Consider the following 23729-nt stretch of genomic DNA (forward strand, 5'->3'; position numbering starts at 1 on the left):
CACTACTACTACTACTACAACTAAGTCTGTGTATATGTATATGTCCAGGTTGTCCTCGCCTTATGATCACAATTGAACCCAACATTTATTTATTTGTTTTGCTAAGTGACACAGTTTTTAAGTGAGTTTTGCCCCACATTATGACCTTTCTTGTCAGGGTTGTTAAGTGAGTCAGTGTAGCTATTAAATTAGTATCAAGGTTGTTAAGTGAATCTGGTTTCCCCATTGACTTTGCTTGTCAGAAGGTCACAAAAGATGATCATGTGACCCCAGGACACTGCAACCGTCATAAATACATGCCAGTTGCCAAATGAGTTAATTTTGATCACCTGACCATGGGGATGCTACGATGGTTATAAGTGTGAAAAATGTTCATCAGTGACTTTTTTCAGGGTTGTAACTTTGAACGGTCAGTAAATAAATGGTTGTAGGTCAAGGACTACCTTTACAACATGTATATGTATATATATGTTATCCTTTATAACACTAAAAATGTGAATCCTGGGCATCAATATGTATATGTGTATGTGTATGTGTATGTATATACAGAGCTCTCTTGCTTTATGTATATAAGTATGTATGTGTGTGTGTATAACCTTTTGCACATTGTGACATAATACTAACTTGCATATGTCTGTGTGTCTATGTGTGTGTGCGCCTGTGTGTGTCTCTGTGTGTATGCTTTTCACCACATTGTTTGTATAAGTCTTCCTGCATTTGTCTGAGACTTCTAAAGTCTTATATAAATCATGAGAACATTATGGCACTGGGGTTCTGAAGCAGTCAAACCTGCACTTATGGTTAGTACGGATATTCAAAAGAGTTGCATGTTATTTGCAGAGCAAAATAATTGCTTTCCCCCCCCCTGACATTTAGATGTGCCTTTTGAGTTTAGTCCATTAAAAAGTGGGGTGGACATCAACCAGAGGATACTGTAAAAATGAGAGTAATGCACATAGCAATGATACCATTATTTAAATTCCTATCCTACCTTTTTTTCCAAGGGCCACCGGGGTCTTTTAATATTCTAAGAACAATAATTATCTAACTTCCGTCAATACACTTCAATAAAGTATCTTCCTTTATCTGAAAAAGATGGGATGCTTCTCTTTTGATTTTGTAATGCTATGGTTGGGAATAAGGAAATCTGTAAATTCTAGCAACTCTTTTTTTTTATTAATTTTTTTTTTATTTTTTAAAACATACAATCATTTATAAAAATTCTAGTAACTCTTATTATCCATTCAGTTTGCTCCATTCCCAATTAGTGTGAGGGGATTTTTCTTTCTGGAAAAAAAAAGTTCAAAAAGTTAATAGGTATGCATCTTCATACACACTTGTTTTAATTAATTTACATATTCTTGTCCACGGTAGTTGCCTAATGTTAACATTTTCTAAAATCTTTTTATTACCGTGCATTTATACGTATTGATTTTGCTAAAGTGCACACATTTTTTTTTATTGAAACCACTGGAAAAATCCGTTTCAAAGAGTTAACTGCATTTAGGTTTGCATATTAGTTCAAAACGTGGATCGGCTTTGTTGAAAATCAAGTTGAATCCATAGTTGACCATAGTGGGGCAGTGCATTTGTTGGTGCAAAGATTATAATCTTGCTGGATTTGCTTCTAGCTATTAGTATCTTGATACTCATCTGTGTTCTTGACTCTTAGCAACAACACTGACGGATCTTACTCAGGATGATCTTTCCCCAACCTGATCCGCCAGATCTTCCAATAGCGTCTCCATTGTCATTATAGTCTAGTCTATTTTCTTGCCAGTAGTCTTTTCCTTCTTTCCCCTTTTCCAGCATTATGGATTTATCAGAGGATTCACATAATGCATACAAAATATGATAATCTAAGTCGTTTGTGCCACGAGTAACGGACATTTCTGGACTAAATTAGTTCTACTGCATGATCCATTTGTTTGTTTTTGTGGCTACCCACAATATTCTTAGGAATCGCCTCCAACATCAGATGCTGAGACCCTAGAAAGATTACAACAAAGCAACAAAGCAACAAAGATGATAAGGGGTCTGGAGCCTAAATCATATGATGAGCAGCTAAGGGAACTAGGTATATTTAGTCTAACAAAGAGAAGTCTTGGGGGAGACACGATAGCAATTTTCCAAAACCTAAAGGGCTGTCACAGGGAAAAGGGGGTCAATTTATTCTCCATAGCATGTGAGAGGGCAGGACAAAAAAAGAAAAAAGAAAAAAAAAGCAAAGGGTGAAAGCTTGTCAGAGGGGATCCAATCTGGAATAAGGAGAATTGTCTTGATGGTGAGTAAGATTAATCAGTGGAAAGCTTGCCTCCTGGAGTTGTGGGTGCTTCATTGCTGGAGGTTTTCAAGAAGAGAATGAACAGCCATTTGTCAGGGATAGTATAAGGACTCCTGCCATGGGCAGGGGCTAGTCTAGAACAGGGGTCCCCAACCTCCAGTCCATGGAGTGGTACTGGGCCGCAGCATGCCAGCAACTGGTCCGCACAAACAAGCACACAAAGCCATGCCCTCTCTGCTCCGTGGAAAATTCTCTCTCCACAGAATTTGTCCCTAGTGCCCAAAAGGTTGGAGACCTCTGGTCTAGAAGCACCTCCAAGGTCCCTTCCAGCCCTATGATTTTATCAAAATTCAAAAAACATCAATATTTTTTTTCCTATTCTGCTTCTTCAAAGACCTATTTTGGAAGTGTCTCTTCCATAGGAAGCTCCTAGCCACATTTTGCTGTTATAAATGAGCCCTTACACCTTGTTTTACCCATAATATAGTCAATTTGATTTCTATGTACTCCATCCGGTGATGCCATGCACACAGGAATTGTATTTATTGTTGGAAGATTGTGTTAGCAATGAAAGAATTGTTAACAGAAATTGTCAAACTGTTCTGCTTCATTTATGTTTATTGGGCCATACAATCCAACTATGTTTTATTGCTTACTATTTCTAGCTTTGATATTTTAGTTTCCGGCTATAACCAGTGCATCTTGTTTGCATGTTCTGTCAATTTCAGTTTGAGTTTGACTATAACATTCATCAACCACCTCTTGTTCCTTATTAATGTTGGATCATCAACTTCGACAACCATCATAAGCAGTTTAGTAAAACATGTTAGGCAGTGCTTTTCTTGTAAAAAAAAAAAAAAAAGGTACCGGAGCTCACACACGTCATACAACCCGCCTTGCCTACCCTACAAGGTTCCAGCCCAAAAAGGTGCTGGAACTCTGTTCTGGGTGTTCTATGACAAAAAAAGCCCTGGTGTTAGGAAGACAAAGTGCTACTGTACTTTGACAATAATAATAATAATAATAATAATAATAATAATAATAATAATAATAATAATCATCATCATCATCATCATCATAATAAAGTTGGAAGGGACCTTGGAAGTCATCAGGTCCAACCCCCTGCTCAGGCAAGTATGTCTAGTCTAATGAAGAGAAGGACAAAGGGGGACATGATAGCAGTGTTCCAATATCTCAGGGGCTGCCACAAAGAAGAGGGAGTCAAGCTATTTTCCAAAGCGCCTGAAGGCAGGACAAGAAGCAATGGGTGGAAACTAATCAAGGAGAGAAGCAACCTAGAACTAAGGAGAAACTTCCTGACAGTTAGAACAATTAACCAGTGGAACAACTTGCCTCCAGAAGCGGTAAATGCTCCAACACTGGAAGTTTTTAAGAAGAGAATGGACAGCCATTGGTCTGAAATGGTATAGGGTTACCTGCCTGAGCAGGGGGTTGGACTTGATGACCTCCAAGGTCCCTTCCAACTTTATTATTATTATTATTATTATTATTATTATTATTATTATTATTATTATGATCATCGCACAGTCAGCCAGATGTTCAGACTGGATTTGGCATTTTGTCTACCTATCGAGTCCTTACCCAGGACCTGGGATAGGCAGATGTGGATGTTTGATGGTATTACAGGTATCGTCGCAGGATGGAAGCAGTTCCTAATAAGGCCGCCTTTTGCAATTGACTAATAGCGAATTTGTCAATGCCAATGGTGTTCAAGTGGTGCTCCAGTTGTTTTGGGATTGCACCCAAGGAGCCTATGACTATTGGTACTACCCTTGCTTGCTTTTGCCACAGTCTTTCTATTTCTATTTGTAGGTCTTTGTATTTTGTTATCTTCTCCAGTTCTTTCTCTTCTATTCTGCTATCTCCAGGCACTGCCACGTCCACTATCCAGACTTTTTTGTCTTTCTTATCGACAATTGTTAAGTCTGGGGTGTTATGTTGCAGGTGCTTGTCTGTTTGAATTCTGAAGTCCCAGAGCAGTTTAATTTTATCATTTTCTATGACTTTCTCTATTTTATGATCCCACCAGTTTTTGCTTACAGGCAAATGATATTTTTTGCAGATCTTCCAATGCACCATTGTTGCTACTTTGTCATGCCGCTGCTTGTAATCAGTCTGTGCAATCTTCTTGCAACAGCTTACCAAGTGGTCCACTGTTTCTTCAGCTTCTTTGCATAGGCGGCACTTACTGTCTGTTGCTGTCTTCTCAATTTTGACTTTGTATGCATTTGTCCTTAAGGCTTGGTCTTGTGCAGCCAGAATTAGTCCCTCGGTCTCTTTCTTCAATTTTCCTGCTCTTAGCCATTGCCAGGTTTTATTATTATCTGCTTTCCCAGCTATTTTTTTCATGTATTGGCCATGTAGTGCTTTGTCTTCCCATGCCTCTATTCTGTTCTTCATTTGGTCTTTCTTGTAGGCCAGTTTGGTCTCTCCAGTAGTTAGTAAGCCTTCCTGATATACTAATTTCAGTGCATCTTCATCATTGTTCTTCAGATATTCTTCCAAAGCCATTTTTTCTTCTTCAACCATCTGATGTACTTGTAGCATTCCACGCCCACCTATTTGCCTTGGTAGATAAAGTCTATCAATGTCACTGCGTGGATGAAGGGCATGATTCATTGTCATTATTTTTCTGGTCTGCCTATCCATTGCTTTTAGTTCTGCTTGAGTCCAGTCCACTATTCCAGCTGTGTACCTAATGACTGGGATTGCCCAGGTGTTGATTGCCTTTATGGTATTTCCTCCATTGAGTTTGGACTTTAAGATCTTCTTCACTCTCTTGATGTATTCACTTCTAATCTTTTTCTTGACTTCAGTGTGCTTGATGTTGTCAGCTTGAAGAATACCCAAGTATTTGTAGTACTCTTCCTCATCCAGACTCTTAATGTTATTTTCGTGGGGCATCTTGATTCCTTCAGTTTTCACTATTTTTCCTTGTTTGATAGTAAGTGTGGCACATTTGTCCAAGCCAAACTCCATTACAATATCTTGGCTATATATACGGACAGTGTTGAGCAGCGATTCTATTTCAGATGATGTTTTTCCATACAGCTTCAGATCATCCATGTAAAGGAGGTGGGATAGTCTAGCAGATGTTTTTGATGTTTGATAGCCATGTCCTGAGTTATTCAGTATTGTTGACAGAGGAAACAGTGCAATAACAAATAGTAATGGTGATAATGAATCTCCTTGAAATATCCCTCTCTTGATATTAACCTCTCCCAGCTTCTCACCATTGATCTGCAACTGTGTCTTCCATTGTGCCATCGATCTTTGCACAAATTTTCTGATGTTTCTACTGACTCCTGTTATTTCTAGGCACTTGATTATCCAATCATGTGGCAGAGAGTCAAATGCCTTTTTGTAGTCAATCCATGCCACATTCAGGTTGGTCTTCCTTCTCTTGCAGTTTTCCAAGATCATTTTGTCTATTAGGAGTTGATCTTTTGTTCCTCTGCTATTGGGGCGGTTTCCTTTCTGCTCAGGTGGAAACAGATTGTTTTCAACTAGATGCTGTTGTACTGCATCAGCTATCACACTAGTTAGTAATTTGAAAGTTGTTGGTAAGCAGGTAATTGGCCTGTAGTTACCTGGTGTTGCCCCTTTTGCTGGATTTTTCATTATTAGGTGGGTTTTCCCAGTTGTTAGCCACTTTTCAATTTCTCCTCCTTGTAGTATATTGTTGAACTGCTTGGCAATGAGTGGGTGTATAACAGTTAGATGTTTCAACCAAAACCCATGCAGTTCATCTTCACCTGGTGCTGACCAATTTTTGATTTTCTTTGCTCTTTTTTCTACCATTTTTGTTGTTATTACTAGTTCTTTCATTTCAACTTCTGTTTTATTTGCATCCACCTCTTTTAACCAAGCCGCATCCTTGTTGTATTTCTTTGGGTTATCCCATATCTGCTTCCAGAACTGCACTGTTTCTTCCTTGTTATTATTATTATTATTTCGGACAAATGGCTGTCCGAATAATCAATTCTTTTCCTGTAGAGGCCCATCTATGGGAACTGTTCAGGTAGTCCTTGAATTTTGACTACAACGGAGCCCAAAATTTCTAACAGACAGCTGTTAAATGAGTTGTATCCCATTTTATGACCTTTTTGCCATAGTTGTTAAGTGAATTACTGCAGCTGTTAACTCCATCGTCTTTGCTTGTCGGGAGCCATCTGGGAATGTTACAAATGATGATCACAGGACCCTGGGACAACTATGCAACTATTATAAACATATGCCAGTTGCCAAGTGGTCAGATTTTGATCATGTGAGCATGGGGAAGCTGCAATGGTCATAAGTGTGAAAGGTAGTCATAAGTCACTTTTTCCAGTGCCATTGCAATTTTGAATGGTTATAAGTCAAGAACTACCTGTATTGTCAATAATTTTATCAAGCTATCCATGTGGTTTTTCTTGGTAAGATACCGTTTACCATTATATTCTTCTACATATATTCTACATACATTCTATATATTCTGCATGTTAGTTAAATAAATAAGGGAAGAGAGTATATCTATCTTTCTCTCACCCTTGTACTAACTTGGAGCCAGTCTGTTTTGCCGTGTTCTGTTGGCACTGTGGCGTGTTGACTGGTGCATAGATTTCTTGTGATGACAATGAGGCATTCTGAGATTCTCATTTTTGAAACGCATTCCACCGCAAATATGACTTACAAAACTGAAGGCCTTCCTGTAATAAGTGAAAGACATACTGATTTTTTTTCATTCTTTGTTAGTCTCAGTTATCCAGCATGTATACCAATAATACCTTATGTTCCTCAGCCTTTGCTAAAGCTAGCTTGAACATCTGGCATCTCCCTTTCCATGTAGGTCTCTAATCTGTATAAGCACTAGCACTAGCACTTAGACTTATATACCTCTTCACAGTGCTTTACAGCCCTCTCTAAGCGGTTTACAGAGTCAGCGTATTGCCCCCAACAATCTGGATCCTCATTTTACCCACCTCGGAAGGATGGAAGGCTGAGTCCACCTTGAGCCCGTGAGAATCGAACTGTCGAACTGCTGGCAGCCGGCAGTCAGCAGAAGTAGCTGACTGCAGCGCTTCATTCTAACCACTGCACCACCACTGCTCAGTATTGATGACCCTAAGCATTATTTTGCTGATATGAGCTATTTCACCATATTCTGAAGTAACAGAAAGAAAATGATTCACATCACAGAGGGGATCACCAATGCAGAAATTTAATAAATATCTATTATTTATTAATCTATTGAGATTGTGCATTGATATTCTTGTGCATGGTCCAGTCATTGCAATTGGTTTGGTATAATTTTTTTTTAAAAAAATATTAAATACTAAATACTTTAAATCCAACATCTAGCCTTCCTCAAAGGGACAATTGGATTTGGCTAAAATTGAAGGAAGTGTTTATAGATTTAATTAACATTGATTTAAAATTTGGTCTAACGATTAGAGCTTTATCCTAAAGAATCAGCAGATTTATAGGGGAAAAGCCAGATTAAAGATCGTTATGAATGACCGAATCATCCTATTAACCTGTGCCCCAAATTATATACTGCAAGGAACTATGTTTAGGCTTCTCCCTACTATGGCATTCAGTTTGGCCTATGGAATGAACCACTGCTTTGGCATAAACTCATTTACACACTCCTGAAATATACTTATTACTCAAAAGGTCTCACCGCCCAATGTTTATGCCTGACCCTAAGACTCTTTGGAGTCAGTAAGTTCCTGTAGGCTAGGCCAGAGTATTATAATGCACAATCCCTAAGGACCAGTCAGAATGGATGCCTATTGTGGGCAAGTTCAAATATAAATAGGGAGGGGCATTTTATGCTTGCCTGATGTAGGTAGTTCAAAGAAAAATCACAATAGGCTAAAAATAATGAATCCAGGTGGCTGAATACCAATTTTCCACGTTCAGGGAGGCTCAAAAGCTGATCCTGTCATAGCTGTGTGCCAAACCTTGGCTGTTAGGGATTCTTTATATCTTTCACATTTCAGAAACAAGGAACTGCTGACTAGTAGTGATGGCTATAACACTTGTAGACTTCGAGGCTATTTTTTTTTTAACATATTCATTCTTTACAGTTAAAGGTGAAGGATAAATGATTGTAGAATATCTCTGTAGATGCCTTATTCCTTATTGGTCAATCCCACAGATTTCCTAGTAGATTTCTAGATGCCAAATTTTACATTCAGCTTAAAGAAAGCAAACTAATTATGCTTAAAGCCAATTGTTTATTTTAGGGAGAATGTTCCCATAGACTCTGACAAAAATTGACAGATTGCAAACTGATAGAGGTTGGTTGGCCTACTCTTTCAAATACTGGTCCTTCCTTCCTTCCTTCCTTCCTTCCTTCCTTCCTTCCTTCCTTCCTTCCTTCCTTCCTTCCTTCCTTCCTTCCTTCCTCCCTCCCTCCCTCCCTCCCTCTTTTCCTCCTCCCTCCTTCTCTTCCTTCCTTTTTCTCTTCTTTTGAGAACAACAAGAAGAATGCGTTTAAACAGATTTAGGAAGGTCTGAGAACAGAAAAAGTTAGAGCATATGCTGAACACAGATATTGAAAAGGAGAATCAGGCTCATGGAAACAAAAATCCCTTTTCTGTAATTGTTCTGTTGCCAGTCATTTAAAGGCAAATGGAGCCTGTCTTCTGAGGACTGGACTTCTGTTATTGGTCCGGGATCTGTATCATTATCAGCCCATATGCATTTCTTCATGATGACAATGAATTACGTCACTGTTGCTCCACAGCAATGCTGTTCCTGTAGTTATTTTTGAGAATGTGGTGATGATGGGGTGTTGAAAGACAGCCAGATGCCAGGTACAGCTCCATATGAAAATCCATCTGTGAAAGGTAGTCAGGTGGCACATTTCTTTCCAAGAACACTTCTCAGCCCAATATATACCCTGCAGGCATTCTCAGAAAACAGAGAGAATAGGGGACTGCAATCCAAGGCTTTCTTCGGCCATCTACCATGTCAGAGGTAAGCTGAGAAACCAGAGAGCATACTGGAAAACTAAAGAGATCATAGGGCATGCTCTGGCTAAGTTCCCATACATATATATTCTCACTGGCCATACCCACCAGAACAACCTTCCCAGAATTCCATATGTATGTATTCCATATGTATCCACCAACCTTCCCTTCCCCCATAAAAAAAGGGGAGGGGAAAGGGGAATTCCTGGGCTAAGGCAAGGCATAAAACTGGTTCCTTTTTGCCTGTGATTGGTAATAGCAATTAAAACAAAGCACCTAGCAGGTGGGCAAAAAGGATACTGAGAAATGAAAGTCTTTAAAACTCATCTAAAGTGAGTTTAGAACATGGAGGCCTCTCTAAGAAGCAGTTCCATCTGACGGGTCTTGGCTGTGAGCTGGAGAACTGAGCAGTTGAGATTAAATTTAGAGCATAGTGAAGTTAGCATCGATGCATGTTGGTCATTCAAACAATCTGACTTCAAACTTTCAGGTCCTTGGTGCTCTCTGAACTTGCTTGTTTTCTTGAAGACGTTTCATTACAAAACTAGGTAACATCATCAATTGCACTGATGTTCAATGCTGGGGTTACAAATATTGTTTTCTATTGATTCCAGAACTTCACTTTGGAAATGAACTGGGGATGACTGCAGGGTGTGAGAAACTCCGAAGTTTTTTAACTACTGGTACTTTCAAGGGCACCCTATGTAGACTGAGACTACATAGAACCAGAGTGTCTATAACTTAGGCAAGGAAGACCATAAGCACACACAAACATACACACACAGACACACAATGTGTTTTTTAATAAAGAAAATGGCAACAACCGCATCTATTAAGATTCACTAGAGTGGGAGAATATAGAAAACATGATGGGCCAGGTGAAAAGAGGAAGAACATAATAAATCAGAGGAAGGAGGAAGCAGTGAAATTTCCCAGGAGCCATAGGATTGTAGCTTAAGCAGATTTAACTGAAACAATACATATTCTTTCTGTCTGCATGTCACCTCCTCTTTCCAGCCCTTCTGGTTTGCTCTCTGCTGTGTTGAATTATAGATTGCAAACTGGTGGGATTCGGAGGTATTCTCTTACCCTCTGTAAATACAAAAGCCGTGCCTTTTGATGACATATAGTTCACTATACTGAGTTGGGAATGTAGGGCTAAGGTTCATGTCATTATGAAGCTCTTTTCTTATTTCCAATGATGAAAGCCAAAAGAGAGAACAAGAGGAGGGGAAAAAAAAAGACTGACCTTTTTGATCAATTTAAGAACAATGAGTGTGGTCATGGGAGTGGTGAAATGTTTCTTTCCCCCTCCTTTTTGAAATGTTCTTGATGTTGCTAGTAGCGGTATTATTCCTGTAGATTGCAATCCTCTTTGTTGGTTTTGTGTGCAATGTTAGTTGCCTTGCCAGTCTCAAGTTGGCACTGTGGGTTTTCTCTAATCACTAAGCTGAGAAGAAAAAGAGTGCTTGGGAGTCACCCACACACCCACACGCACGCACACTTGTCCGTTATTTTAGATTGTCTTTGGGACAGAACAAAACTTTGGCATTTGGCTCGTCTATTATTCTGGGTTGTCTCATGAAAGCAGCCTCCTAGCCATTACCTTAAAGTATATATATATATATATATATATATATATATATATATATATATATATATATATATATATGTCATCATGTTTCTTATACTTTTTATGACGTAAAAAACAAAATATAGGTAGCCCTCAACTAAGAACACAACCGAGCCCAGAATTTCTATGGCTAAGTGAAACATTTGTGTTAAGTGAGTTTTGCCCCATTTTACAACTTTTCTTGCCACAGTTGTTAAGTTGAAGCACTGCAGCTGGTAAATTAGTAACACGATTGTTAAGTGAACCTGGCCTCCCCATTGACTTTGCTTGTCAGAAGTTCGCAAAAGGGGATCACGTGACCCTGGGACACTGCAACCGTCATAAATATGAGTCAGTTGCCAAGCATCTGAACTTTGATCACGTGACCCTGGAAATGCTTCAACAGTCATAAGTGTGAAAAATGGTCATAAGTCACTTGTTTCAGTGGTTATGTACTGTAACTTTGAATGGGCACCAAATGAACTGTTGTAAGTCAAGTATTAGGGTTTTTTTAAAAATTATTATTATTATAAAGTATGTGCTATTTTCAAGTTGAGAGTGTATCTTGCATCAGGTGAATGTGTGTGACAATTATATAGACAAGCATCTTTGTATGAAGTGCCAACTTCAGCTTTCTGCTGGGATGTCAGGGAGCACAATATATCTACGTTTAATTTTTCCCTTAAAAAAAAATCTTTCACAAAAGAAAGAACATTTTAAAGCTAAGGTCTTTCTTTTGATGGAGTTGTTAAGTAATATTGTTTTTTGGTATGTTATTATCTATTTGGACTTAAAAAAAACACAATGATTTAGATAAATGTCTATGGAGAGTCTCAGTCATCCAGGTCATAGTTGTCTCAAAGGTGTTTTTTCAAGAGGCAACTAGACTATCTTGTTTTCCTTTGAAGACGTTTCGCTTCTCATTCAAGCTTCTTCAGCTCTGACTGGATGGTGGGGAATGGAAGGGTTTATAATTCAATGTTTCTCAACCCTGACAATTTTAAGGCATGTGGACTTCAACTTCCAGAATTCCACAGCCAGCAATTCTGGCTGTGGAATTCTGGGAGCTGAAGTCCACATGCCTTAAAATTTGTCAAGGTTGAGAAACACTGGTTTATATTCTTTGCAGACAGCTGGTCATTTGCATTCTGTCTGCAAGGAGTATTAAATCCTACCATTCCCCACCATCCAATCAGAGCTGAAGAAGCTTTTTGGATGAGAAGCAAAACGTCTTGAAAGAAAAACAAGAAAGTCCAGTTGCCTCCTGAAAAAGCACAATTGGGACAATGACTTAGATAGAAAACAAAGTTCTGTATTCTATTTGTGGTTTTGTTTCATAAACAAATAAAACCCCTCTAGAGCTGGGGTAGAAGCTGAGAGGCAAAGTAGCAGCCATTCCTTTTATTCCCCTTTAACCCTTCACTTTGGGCAGATGGGAATATCTATAGTTTATTCTGGTACTCCCTGGCCTCATTTTGGTCTGCTGCACCATTAAGATCTGGTCAAATCTTCGTGCTCAAAGACAGCAAGCAAAAAGCCCACATGATCTTTCAGTGTGAAAGGCAAAATGTTTCCATGTTGCTGAATGAAATAATTCTGCTGCAAAACTTTTTTTAATCACTGTTTTGTTAAAAAGTACCTATTCTCAGTGTGCTTAGGAAGAAGCAAAATGGGACACAAAACTTATCTTGGAGCATTTTATAACTTTAAAAGATTGACTTAATATCTTTTCCAAAGGGCAAATCCCTAAGCGTACCAAACACCAATGTGTGTACACACACAGACACATACAGACACAGGAACACACTGACACAGATAGACACGGACACAGACACACACAGACCCCGCCTACACACACTGGTGGGAGGGGAGATTAAAAATGAAGTTTTATCTGTCTCCAAAAGCCAATAGCCAGAAAATGTTGTTAGATATACAGAACTACTTTTCCAAGTCCTTGTGGTTAGGAAAAAGAAAGTTGAAAAGAAGAGAAATCCTGAAGGATTATGCTTTCTGACCCAAAACATATTAAAAGAACCCTTTGGAAACCGCTATTAAAATTAGATACATTTCGCAAAGACACAATATCAGAGTGTTTGGGGCAGCATTTTAAGGGCTGTAGGTTACGAACTATTCTCCAGTCTAAGGTTAAACAAGTGTACAAATTTACAAGGGGAAATTACCCTGAGTCCTTCTCTGAGCTGCCTGCTGGCCTCTAAGGCTGTCTGTCTGCAGAGATTGGTAAAAGCTCCTGTAGGTTACATGGGACATACCTGTAAACTGTCTTGCATTGGGGAGAGAAGACTAACTCAATCTGTCTTGGGACATGCCATTTTGAACACCATTTTTGATCCAGCTTGAACACAGAACTGGATATGTCAGGGATCTCTTGAGGCTGTGAGTCTTACTAACGCTGCCTTCACCACTGCTATTGTTTTTGCTTGAGCCAAGGTATTTTGAGCTTTGGGCCCCATAAGTTAGAAGCAACCAGGGCAGAATCAACAAGGCTGTTGCTGAAAGTGGTGTCCGAATGGGACCATGTCAGAACAGCTTCAGTTTCCTCCAAAGGCTTCAGAATTGAAACAGAGACATTGAGAATGGGAGGCATAGTGCAAGAAAGGAAAATTGCTGCCTTAAGGACTGTCACATCCCACTAGATGGACCAGACCAGGAAATCAGCTCCATAGGAAGGCTACACTTACGTTTATTGAGACTGCCTAAACAGGTAGTCCTTGGCTTACGATCACAATTGAGCCCAACATTCCTGTTGCCCCAGAATTTTGCCCCATTTTATGACTTTTCTTGCCAAAGTTATTAATTTAATCACTGCAGTTATTAAGTTAGTAACATGGTTTTAAGTGAATCTGGCTTCTCCATTGAATGTGGTCAGAAGGTCACTAAAGGGGATCACATTAGCCGGGGACACTGCAACCGTCATAAATATAAACCAGTTGCCAAGTGCCTGAATTTTGATCAACTGACCTCAGGGATGCTGCAATGGTCATAAGTGGTGAAAAATGATCATAGGTCAGTAATGTTGTAACTTCAGTCAGTCACTAAATGAATGGTTGTAAGCTGAGGGCTACCCGTGATAACAGGATCTTATGAATCTGATTGTCCTCCTCCTCCTCCTCCTCCTCCTCCTCCTCCTCCTCCTCCTCCTCCTCCTCCTCCTCCTCCTCCTCCTCCTCCTCCAGTGAATTAAGGGAGGCTCTGTTTGAACTGCTTCTGAATATTTTCTAGATGTTCTGGATTATTTTTTGTTTTACCCCTTCTTAACTTGGTAATGAAGCTTGCATGTCACCACCCTTAGATTCTACATTGACTGTAGAGATTGCAATGCCTGTTCCTACAATTCTCTCACAAGGAAGTGGATAATAAAGCCATAAAGCCCTCAACATATTGGATTGTTTGAGTTTAGGAGAGAGCATACTGCCATATAAACCAAGAATATTTGGAGCAGCATCTTAAGAACCACACTCATGTTTCCAATTATTTTTGTTCTTCCAATCTAAAATGTTCTCATTAGTCATTGATTTGCCTTCTGTCTATCTGGGATTAGTAACATTTTCTGTTTATTTTCTAGCTATCAAAGGAACCAATATATATATATATATATATATATATATATATATATATATATATATATATATATTACTTTTGCTTTTCACCTGTATATATATTTTTTAATTTTGTTAAGGCTGTCATCCTAGTTGAAGCATTATTATGGATAGTCCTTGACTTATGCCTGGCCACTTAGTAACTGAAATTACAATGGACATCTTCAGGGCTACTTACAACCTGGACTCAAAGTTCCAACAGACAAGATCCTCCCATGGTCACATGATCAGATTTTGGTCACTTAGCAACTGGTCCACATTTATAATTGTTTGCAGCGTTCTATGGTCATGTGGTCATGATTTACAACAGGGGTGTCAAACTTGCAACGTCACGTGACGTGTTGCAATGTATCATGACTTTTTTTCTATTGCCGGCAATGGAGTGGGTGTGGTTTTGCTATGATGCATCTGGTCCGTGGGCCGGCAGTTTGACACCCCTGATTTACAATGTGGTTGGGGTTTTTTATTTATTTTTTTGCCAGAAACTGGGTTTACTTCCGTTTTCCAGCAAAAAATGCCCATTACAGACAATGGATTCAAAAATTCAATTATGGTCATAAATTGAAGTCTACCTGTAGTTGAGTTTTATTTGATTAATGAGTTGCTCAGTCTTCCACCCATCTGATACCTTCAACTATCTAAATCACTTAATCTGTTGAACTTCAACTATCTAAATCACTTAATCTGTTAAATATTACAATGTTGATCCCATAAACATAATTCCCACATATTTCCACACAGGTAGGTGAAAGGCCTGCTTTGCCAGTGTAAAGTAAAGGTCCCAAAGTCATTAAACGACTGCCCAGACTTGTTCTGTGTGAAAAACAGTATCCTAAGAGTAAATGAGCAAACACAGAACAAAAACTAAGCCAAATATTCATAAAACATACGGTTCCTAAATCACGTGAAGACCCGGGAACTGCACACTGATCTGAATGGCATTACTGCATATTCAAAATTCCTGTAATGAAAATCAAAGACAAATCAAACTGTAATCTGATTTGGTAAACAAAGAATAATGTGTGTCTTCTACAGCTGTTCTAAGGATTCAGAAATAGTGGGAATAGGTTAATGATTACAAAGTTCAGCAGACAGAAGTAGACTAAATGTAATCTATATTTAGTAGACTAAATGTAGGCAGCCATCCTCTTTTTTAAACATATATATATATATAGTAAGAATGAATAGAGAGGATGGGGGTATAGAGCCCTCCTGTAATCATCAAAAAATATGGATAGATAATTTGGTTCATCATGTAGACCAGTGTTTCCCAAACTTGACAATTTTAAGGCATGTGGACTTCAACTCCCAGAATTCCACAGCCAGCAATGCTGGCTGTGGAATTCTGGGAGTTGAAGTCCACATGCCTTAAAATTGTCAAGTTTGGGAAACACTGATGTAGACTAACTGATTCTTTTTGTAGCAATCTGGTTCCAATATAGACAGCCAGTGGTTAAGGCACTAGACTAGAAAGTGGGAAACTGTGAGTTCTAGTCCTGCCTTAGCCATGAAAACCAGATGGGTGACTTTGGCCCAGTTGTCTCTCTCAGCCCAACTCAGCCCACAGGATTGTTGTGGGGAAAATAGGAGGAGGCAGCTGTGTTCAATATATTCACTGCCTTATTTGTAAAATAACTTTTGCAAATAATACAAATAAATGAATAAATGTAATTTTGGAGCAAAGCACTAGCATGCCATTTAATCCACGGTTAATGGATCTGTAGATATTGTTTCATCTAAAAGCTCAGCTTTCAGAGAATTGGCAAACAGGTCTTGCTGCCAGACTGCAAGCCAAGCGAATCAGACACTTCAGATATTCAGCCTTGTACTTGGGAACCTGCTTGTGGCAGAAGCTTCCAACAAAGTGGGGATAGCAAATGAAGCTGCTGTCTACTTTTTAGAAGTTTATTTATTGGTTGGTTAAATTTATTTGCTGCCCATCTCGCTGTGGGGTTATTCTGGGCAGCTTACAACAATAAAATGAAAAAGAAAATGTTTTTTTTTTTAAAGTAAACTTAACAGTAGCGCAGGAATGAAACAATAAAAATAAAAAGTGGAATTTGAAGCTTCTATAAATAAACAACGAAAGTTGCATCTATGCCTATGAGAGTTAGGCCTAATTAATGAGTACTGATATTGGAGCAAGCAAAACTACATTCTCACTTCTTATAATTAAGGCATGACATTATATGAGCAAACCCATGCTGAAGTCCTCAGATTGCTAAAACCAGCATATTGACACCAGCAAACTAAACAAAAAAGCTTCCTGAAAGAGAAGTCCATATAGTAAAATGCATGTGAGAGATAAACATCTAAATGCTGGCTTTGAGTTATTAACATTCATTTATGTCCGTTTTAGCAGCCAGTGTGTTTCCATTCTTCAGACCCATGCCAGGCACCCTCAGAGACAATGCTTCAGTGCACCATCCTGACTGCTCTCCTCCAACATGGTGTTCTAAACCATAATGGACTCGGAGTCGTATTTATTTTAATAACTGCTGTTTTTCCTGCCTTAAATCTACAAGACGATTGACTTTATTGGCCTAATTTGGTTTTTACATGAAGTAATCAGTCAGGGAACTCTTGTGGGTGGAAGTGGTTTTCCTCTGTGCAGCTGCCTCCAAAGGGGGGTGGGGGAGAGAAAGGAGTTGAACACGTCTGCTCACGTTTCCTTTTTGGCACAGAGGTCCACCCAAAGCACTGGCCCTCTGGTATCCAGGTCAGATTCCTCTGGCAAACTCCAACTATCAATCCCCCCCCTTTCCCCCACAAACAAAGCAAAAGGCCTTACTGTACCCCTGGGAAGCATCCCTTCTTCGTAAGGAAAAACAAATAAAGCAGAATCTTTGAAATAATGTCGCGTCTCTCTCTAATCTGCCCTAACGTACTAAATCTCTCACTTTCCCAGCCTGGGACTGGTGTCCTTTTTTACAAGTACCTTAGCATCAGGAGTCTGCTGATGAAGATTTCCGGTTTGTTTTGAGTCACTCTTGGAGTGATAAATAGACTTTCTCCACTGAGAGGAAAGAAGCCAGCTGCCCTGAACGAAACACAAAATATGCAGAAATTCCGGCAAAACAGCACCGTTATAAAGTCTTTATGGAGAGCTCAATAAATAAGCAATTAAAAACATGGTGACAAAGGAATGGAGTTTTTACACACACACACACACACACACACACACACACACACACATGCATCTCAAACATGTAGACACATCTAGATGGTTGTCCTCTCTCCCCACCCGCCTTTCTTTAATTCTATGGCTGCAATTTCTTAGAAAATAATCCTAAAATAAATAAATAGATTTGACAAAAAAGTCATGCTGCAGTGTAATACTCGGCTGAATAAACAAACGATTTTAGTTGTGGTTTCATGATTTGACCACAAGCTTAAAATTCTGTTTGGTTTTTATTTGGTTTAGCAGGAACCTCTAATGCTTCTGGATAAACTTGTGTTTATGTTGTCAGCAGAATTCAGTGTGATGTTGGGTAATTTTTGTGTGTCTGCTTTATTTCTGCCAGATTTTACCCCACCAAAAATTTTATCAGAGAATTTTTAATAAAAATATCATACTTTGGAATTTTTCATTGTTCACTTAGTAATGTTGAAAGGACGTGGTAACATCATTTCTTCATTTTTCTTGCATCATTTTGTATTACTTTCTTTCCTAGTGATTAAGCCCAAATATAACCCTAACTCAGTCCCAAGAGTAAAGAATAGAGTGAAGTTCCCATCACTTAACAATTCAGATCAGATGTTTGCTTTTTATGCCCAGGAAATAAAATTCCACACACTTTGTGGCATATAGCATTTCCCCATATTATCGAAAATTCATTTCTTTCTTCAAAAAACATCCCAGAGAGCAAGAATACCTCCCTGAAGTTGTTGTAGAAAACCACATATTTTTCTATTCCATTCTGTTGAGTAGATTATTCAGGTTCTCAAAGATACACTACACTACTTTCTTGTGGAAATATTGCAGAGTTCTGTTTAATTGTGAATCTACTAAATGATGTAAGAAAACCTTAACTTACATCCTCTGTCTTTGTGTAGTATAATTTGGCCTTGGAAGTTAAACATAACTGAGCCACAAAAAAAGTACCTCTCATGGAACTTAATCCTCCAATATTTAGTCAGTAAACTACTTAGAATAATTGATTAAAAGAGTACTCCAACTTTTTTTAAAAAAATTAACCACTTACACATATATAGCATTTTCAGAAGATCCTTTTTTTCCCCCTTTACATGGGAAGAAATATATTTCTGCATTGTATTTCTGCACTAGGGCTTCTAAAAAATGAAGGAATAATGACTTCACTTATCGAACTACTATTTGATTCATATTTAATTCATATATAACACTCATATGATCAATTAAGTATGATTTTTTTAAGCTGAGTGACAGCCCTATTGTCTTTACATTTGAATGTGAACATTCAAAACAAATCCAAGGCAGATTTTTTAAAGTTTGTTTACTTAATGCATGTCAGTTCTGATGACATGCATTTTAGATAAAAAAACAAAACAAAAAACCCCCAGCAAACCTCTTAACTATTTCCATTGTGCCTGAATATTTTCCTTTCCTTTTTCAATCAGTAAGTTGTAAAAATATGTAATAATGTGACATTAAGTGCTCACAGTGTCTACAATACATTGAATCATGATTTCATCTATGAAACTTGGATAGTGCTAAATGGTTCTGTAAAATGATCAGAAAACATCTGAATCGTTAAATGGCACCATAATACATGTTATCAAAGTGGATGAGTGAAGTCAGTCCAATCTACTGAAATGGCAACCTGGCCCCAATCCAATTCACAAGAATAAGTCAGGTAATAATGAATTGGATCCAGTTGCTTCCATTCACTGATGAAATGGAAAACGCTGGTAGAACAGACCATGTTTTTGTGTTACAGTTCCAGACTTGGTTTTGCAAATCTATTATCTTCTAACTTGGATTCTTTCTTTCTTATTTTTTTTTTTAGAAAGGTCCTTTTTTCTCTGTGTGAGAGAAGATGTGGGGGCCATACATATGGGTTGGGTAGCAGGATAGGAGGGAAAGAAGTAGTTTGTGAAATTGGTAGTTTGTTTTTCTGCAATTGAAATTCAGTGTAAAATACATTATGCTTCAGAATGTGCTTTTCTTTTAGAATGTGTATTACTTTTTAAATTATGACATTTAAAAAACACTAAATCCATTTGATTGAGATAGTACACTTGGTGTGACATAAATGTGGATTGGCTATGAATTGGTCCTGCTTGATCTTTTCCCTAATACAATACCATTTGTCCCAAAATGAAACTATCTTGGTTTAATTTTATTTATTTTAAAAAAGGCAACTCATTTGGTTATTTCAGAATTTCATTCTGAGTCAGAGAAATTGAAAACCTTTTTTTTTAAAAAAATCTAGTGGGCAGTCGTAAAAGTGTATTCTCCTGTGCAATATTAAATATGAGAAAATGGAATATGAATTTTATATGGATATTTATCAATCTCTTGATGTTCCTGATTCAGGCATGTGGAAAGCAAATAATTGTGGGAAAAAATGATTTAAAAGCCCAGTTTTGCGCTTGTTTGTGGGGGAATAAATGTAGGCATATCTTCTGAGAAAAATCTGTACAGAATTAGATCTGGACAAATAATGGTCCATTTTATTTTCCAATATAAACATTATGCTTTCAGAGACTTGGATTTTTTCCCCCTGAAAAACGATTAGTTTTGTATTATTTTATAGCAACTCGAAGGCAAATTGAGAAAACATTTCTTATTCTTTCTGTCATAGCTTTGTCACTGATACATCTCTGCTACTAGACTTTATTCTGAAGGACCCTAGTTTTCTGACTTAAAAGAGATAGAATAATTTCTTTGAATATTTATATATATATTGTCTCATATCATATGCTCAGGGAAGAATACATGACCAGACTTTAGAGAGAGGTGTAGATAGGCTCATCCACAAAATGGATGATAATCTGCTTGGTGAGTAAATTAGCTAACAGATTGCAAAGCCCGTACAATTCTGTTTGCAGTATTTGATGTTAGGAAATGTGTCACAAGAGGCCATACTTAGGGAAAAGCAGAATTTTAAGTACCTGCCTGATATTATAAAATGTTATTAAGTTTATATAAATGGTGTTTATTTTAACTTTGGGGCATTTTTTAAAGGGCAATGCCACAGAGATTCACAAGTTTGTTTTAGGTAAATTTGTGTCACTTTTGCTTTCATGATGTTTGTGACTGTAGCGATGCTTTTTTCTGTAAAGTCTTTGAGAACATTAGGAATAAATAAATTGAAATCTGATACTCTTCACCCAACACATTACTATTACTCTTGAAGGGGTACACTTTAAAATTGCCAAAAAGCAACATTTGCTTTTGCTGAATTATGTTTCCAACGCTATTTTATTTATGATTCCTGAAATAGTTTGGTCCCTGCATTATTCTGACTCCAAATACAACAATTTAATATGTTTTCCATTTAACTCATAGATCAGGCGTTTTTTTTCCTGTCCCTGGGAAGGTTTAAGTCTAGACTGCTGTAGCAGTAAATAGAATACTACAATTAATTTAAAATAACAACTAAATAACTAAATAAATGAAACTGAATGAGGAGTAGTGCAAAACAATAAAGTTCAAAATCAATAATATAATACAGTAACACACTACAGTCCAGTTTAACATAACAGCTAAAATACAGAACTTTAGTAACTGGAATAGCACTTAACATTTAAACCAGGGGTGTCCAACGTTGGCAACATTAAGACCATACTTGGATGGGTAATTCTGGGAATTGAAGTTCATAGTTTAAAGTTGCCAAGGATGGACAACCCTGGTTTAAGCAGTTGTTAAAGTCTCTAACAATTATCAGAAATTATTCACCTCTCAGCCCATTTCAAAGTTCTGTTGTTGATCACTTATAATCAAGATGTCTTTCCTGCTATGCACCCTTCCTGACCTTGAGATTCTTGATGGGGGCCTAGGCCAGGGGTAGGCAACCTTGGCTCTTTTATGACTTGTGGACTTCAACTCCCAGAATTCCTGAGCCAACCATGCTGAGGGGAAAGGGAGAGGTTTCCAAGCTGTGCCATGCTGGCTCAGGAATTCTGGGAGTTGAAGTCCATGAGTCATAAAAGAGCCAAGATTGCCTACCCCTGGCCTAGGCCTTTTCAGTTGTTATGGAGAGCCATATCTTGGAGATAGTCTAGTACCCACAATATTGTATGTTTGTCCTGTCAGCCATAGAGGTGGAGTTCTCTGTACAGTAGAGGCAAGAAGACTATAGTTCTGTGGAAACGACTTAATGCTTTATTCAAACTCTAAAACCCAGCAATTGAAGTCCAGGCGCAAAATACTGACATATCTGTGTGGCTGTGGAGATAGATTCTTAAAATCAGGAAAATAGCGCTTCTGTGTATAAGCATGCACTCAGCCAGGAAAATAACTGCCAGATTTAGAATTCACATTTAGCCACAAGTCTGTTCCTAGTTTCTACTCCCCCTCCCTCATCAGCTCCCCTTTTAAATCAAAGAACCAGTTCTTACAATAGTTGATTAAAACTTGTTTCAGTCCCTGCAAAACACCTAGAATTCCAGCAATCAATCTCAATCTCCTTCCTTGCTACATTCTGCTCTGTAGAGATCTTGAACAGAAAAGATCAGTGTGCAAAGAGTGAAAATACGAAGTATCCAAAATCTCTGTTTTCTTAAACAAGCAGAAGGGTTTTTTTTTTTACCCCTCACACAAATATTTTAGGTTCTCCCTCTCTCCCTCCCTCTCTTTTTATAGAAACTGGTTTTGTTTTGTGTGTATGTGTGTGAAGGGTAGATGCATGTATAGGTGTGTGTGTATGTGTGAGATATGTTTCATTTCCAGCTCCCAGTATAGCTAACAAACAAACTAAGCAGTGGGTCACTGATTGCTGATTTAGGTTTGTTCTGGTGGTCGGTCGCTGGGGAAAGACAGGTCAGGTTGCTGACACAGCTCAAATCAGACAAAACATTCTGGCTTTGTACTTCTCTGCTGCCTCTTTTAGAAAATTGCTCAAGTTGTTCTTAACATAACCACCCACCTTCCTTTTCTGGTTCTGACATTGTGTAATAATAGATAGTGTTGACATCTGCTCCCTGCTGATCAGAAATACTATACTTCTGTGAAAGGTAACATTTTCAAGAAATGACAAAATGTATTTGGCTTGGACAAGACGTGAGTTCTTTGCCTAATCACACATTGTGGGATATGGGGGTAAAAGGTTTACTGTTCTAGTTGTGGGAGAAAGTTTGTTGGGACAGGGAACACAGCAGCCCTGGGTGTGTTTAGTTTCTGCCAGTTCTAGAGGTCCTGGCTCTATATCAAAACTTGTGTGTCCTCAGGAATTTAAAAGAAACATTTGCAGTATGTATGAAGAACAGCTGTCTCTGGTTGGGTTGAGAGCAACTTTTCAAAACGACTATTTGAACATTTTCTCAAGGAGGGATTAGCTGTGGGGCATTCTCTCCTCCTCCCCTCATCCTGGCTATTTTTATCGATTAGCATTACATTGTTGTAGCTTCGGGAGAAGAGAGAGCATTTTATATATATTTCCCATCAGAGAAATATTTCCCAAAATAAAAAAAGAGGAAGAGGCAGCTAAATCCTGTTAAGCAAATTTGCTCTGAAGAAGTAGCTAAGCCACTTAATAGAAACTCTATAGAGAACTGCCCCCCCCCAAGAAAATACAGGAAAGATTGCCACATCCAGATTCCAGAAAAGTTCCTGTGCTTTAAAGAGTTAAATAGCAGGGAGGATTTCACCAGGTACAACTTCCTTTTCACTTCAGTGTTGTGATGTGTAAACCTGCAGTTGGTGGAACATTTGTGTTCAAGCAGCATTAAAAAAAAAAAACAAAACATAACTTTTAGAAACAGGCATTCTGCATTTCTTTTTCTGGAGATATACTGGGCTGGAAAAAGAAAAGAAAGGAAGAAATAAAAGGAAAGAAAGAAAAAAGAAAAGAAAGAAAAAAGAAGGAAAAAAGTGCATTCATTCTGTTTTCTAAGCTCTTGATTTATACCACAGTGACAGATTTTCTTTTGAGCTACATTGGAGTTCCTTTTCCAGAAAAAATGTTTTTCTATTGTGTAAATAGATTTTAAAAACAGATGGTGTAGAGTTCTCACTTTGTTAAAAGTAAGACACTCTTTATATGCTAAGTATACATTTTCTCACTGGCTATTTTACATGTTTGGTTTAGTGG

At 38.1% G+C, this 23729-nt stretch overlaps 2 long non-coding RNA genes across 3 annotated transcripts in view; one reads left to right on the forward strand and one right to left on the reverse strand.

Moving 5' to 3' along the window:
- LOC120305897 overlaps window positions 1-23729 on the forward strand; it is a 65693-nt gene that overhangs the window by 12371 nt on the left and 29593 nt on the right. The gene's annotated exons all lie outside the window — the stretch shown is intronic.
- Window positions 1137-21507, reverse strand: LOC120305896. 2 transcript variants are annotated; one of them, XR_005556125.1, is made up of 4 exons: window positions 21377-21507; window positions 17432-17533; window positions 15384-15454; window positions 1137-1287 (listed from the first exon to the last, which is right to left on the reverse strand). It is a non-coding gene; the product is annotated as an uncharacterized LOC120305896 (long non-coding RNA). The 2 variants fall into 2 exon arrangements; XR_005556124.1 differs by lacking the exon at window positions 1137-1287 and adding an exon at window positions 7370-7448.

Source organism: Crotalus tigris, unplaced genomic scaffold, assembly GCF_016545835.1.
Source record: "Crotalus tigris isolate CLP2741 ecotype Arizona unplaced genomic scaffold, ASM1654583v1 scf7180000017694.5664430, whole genome shotgun sequence".
NCBI lineage: Eukaryota > Metazoa > Chordata > Lepidosauria > Squamata > Viperidae > Crotalus > Crotalus tigris.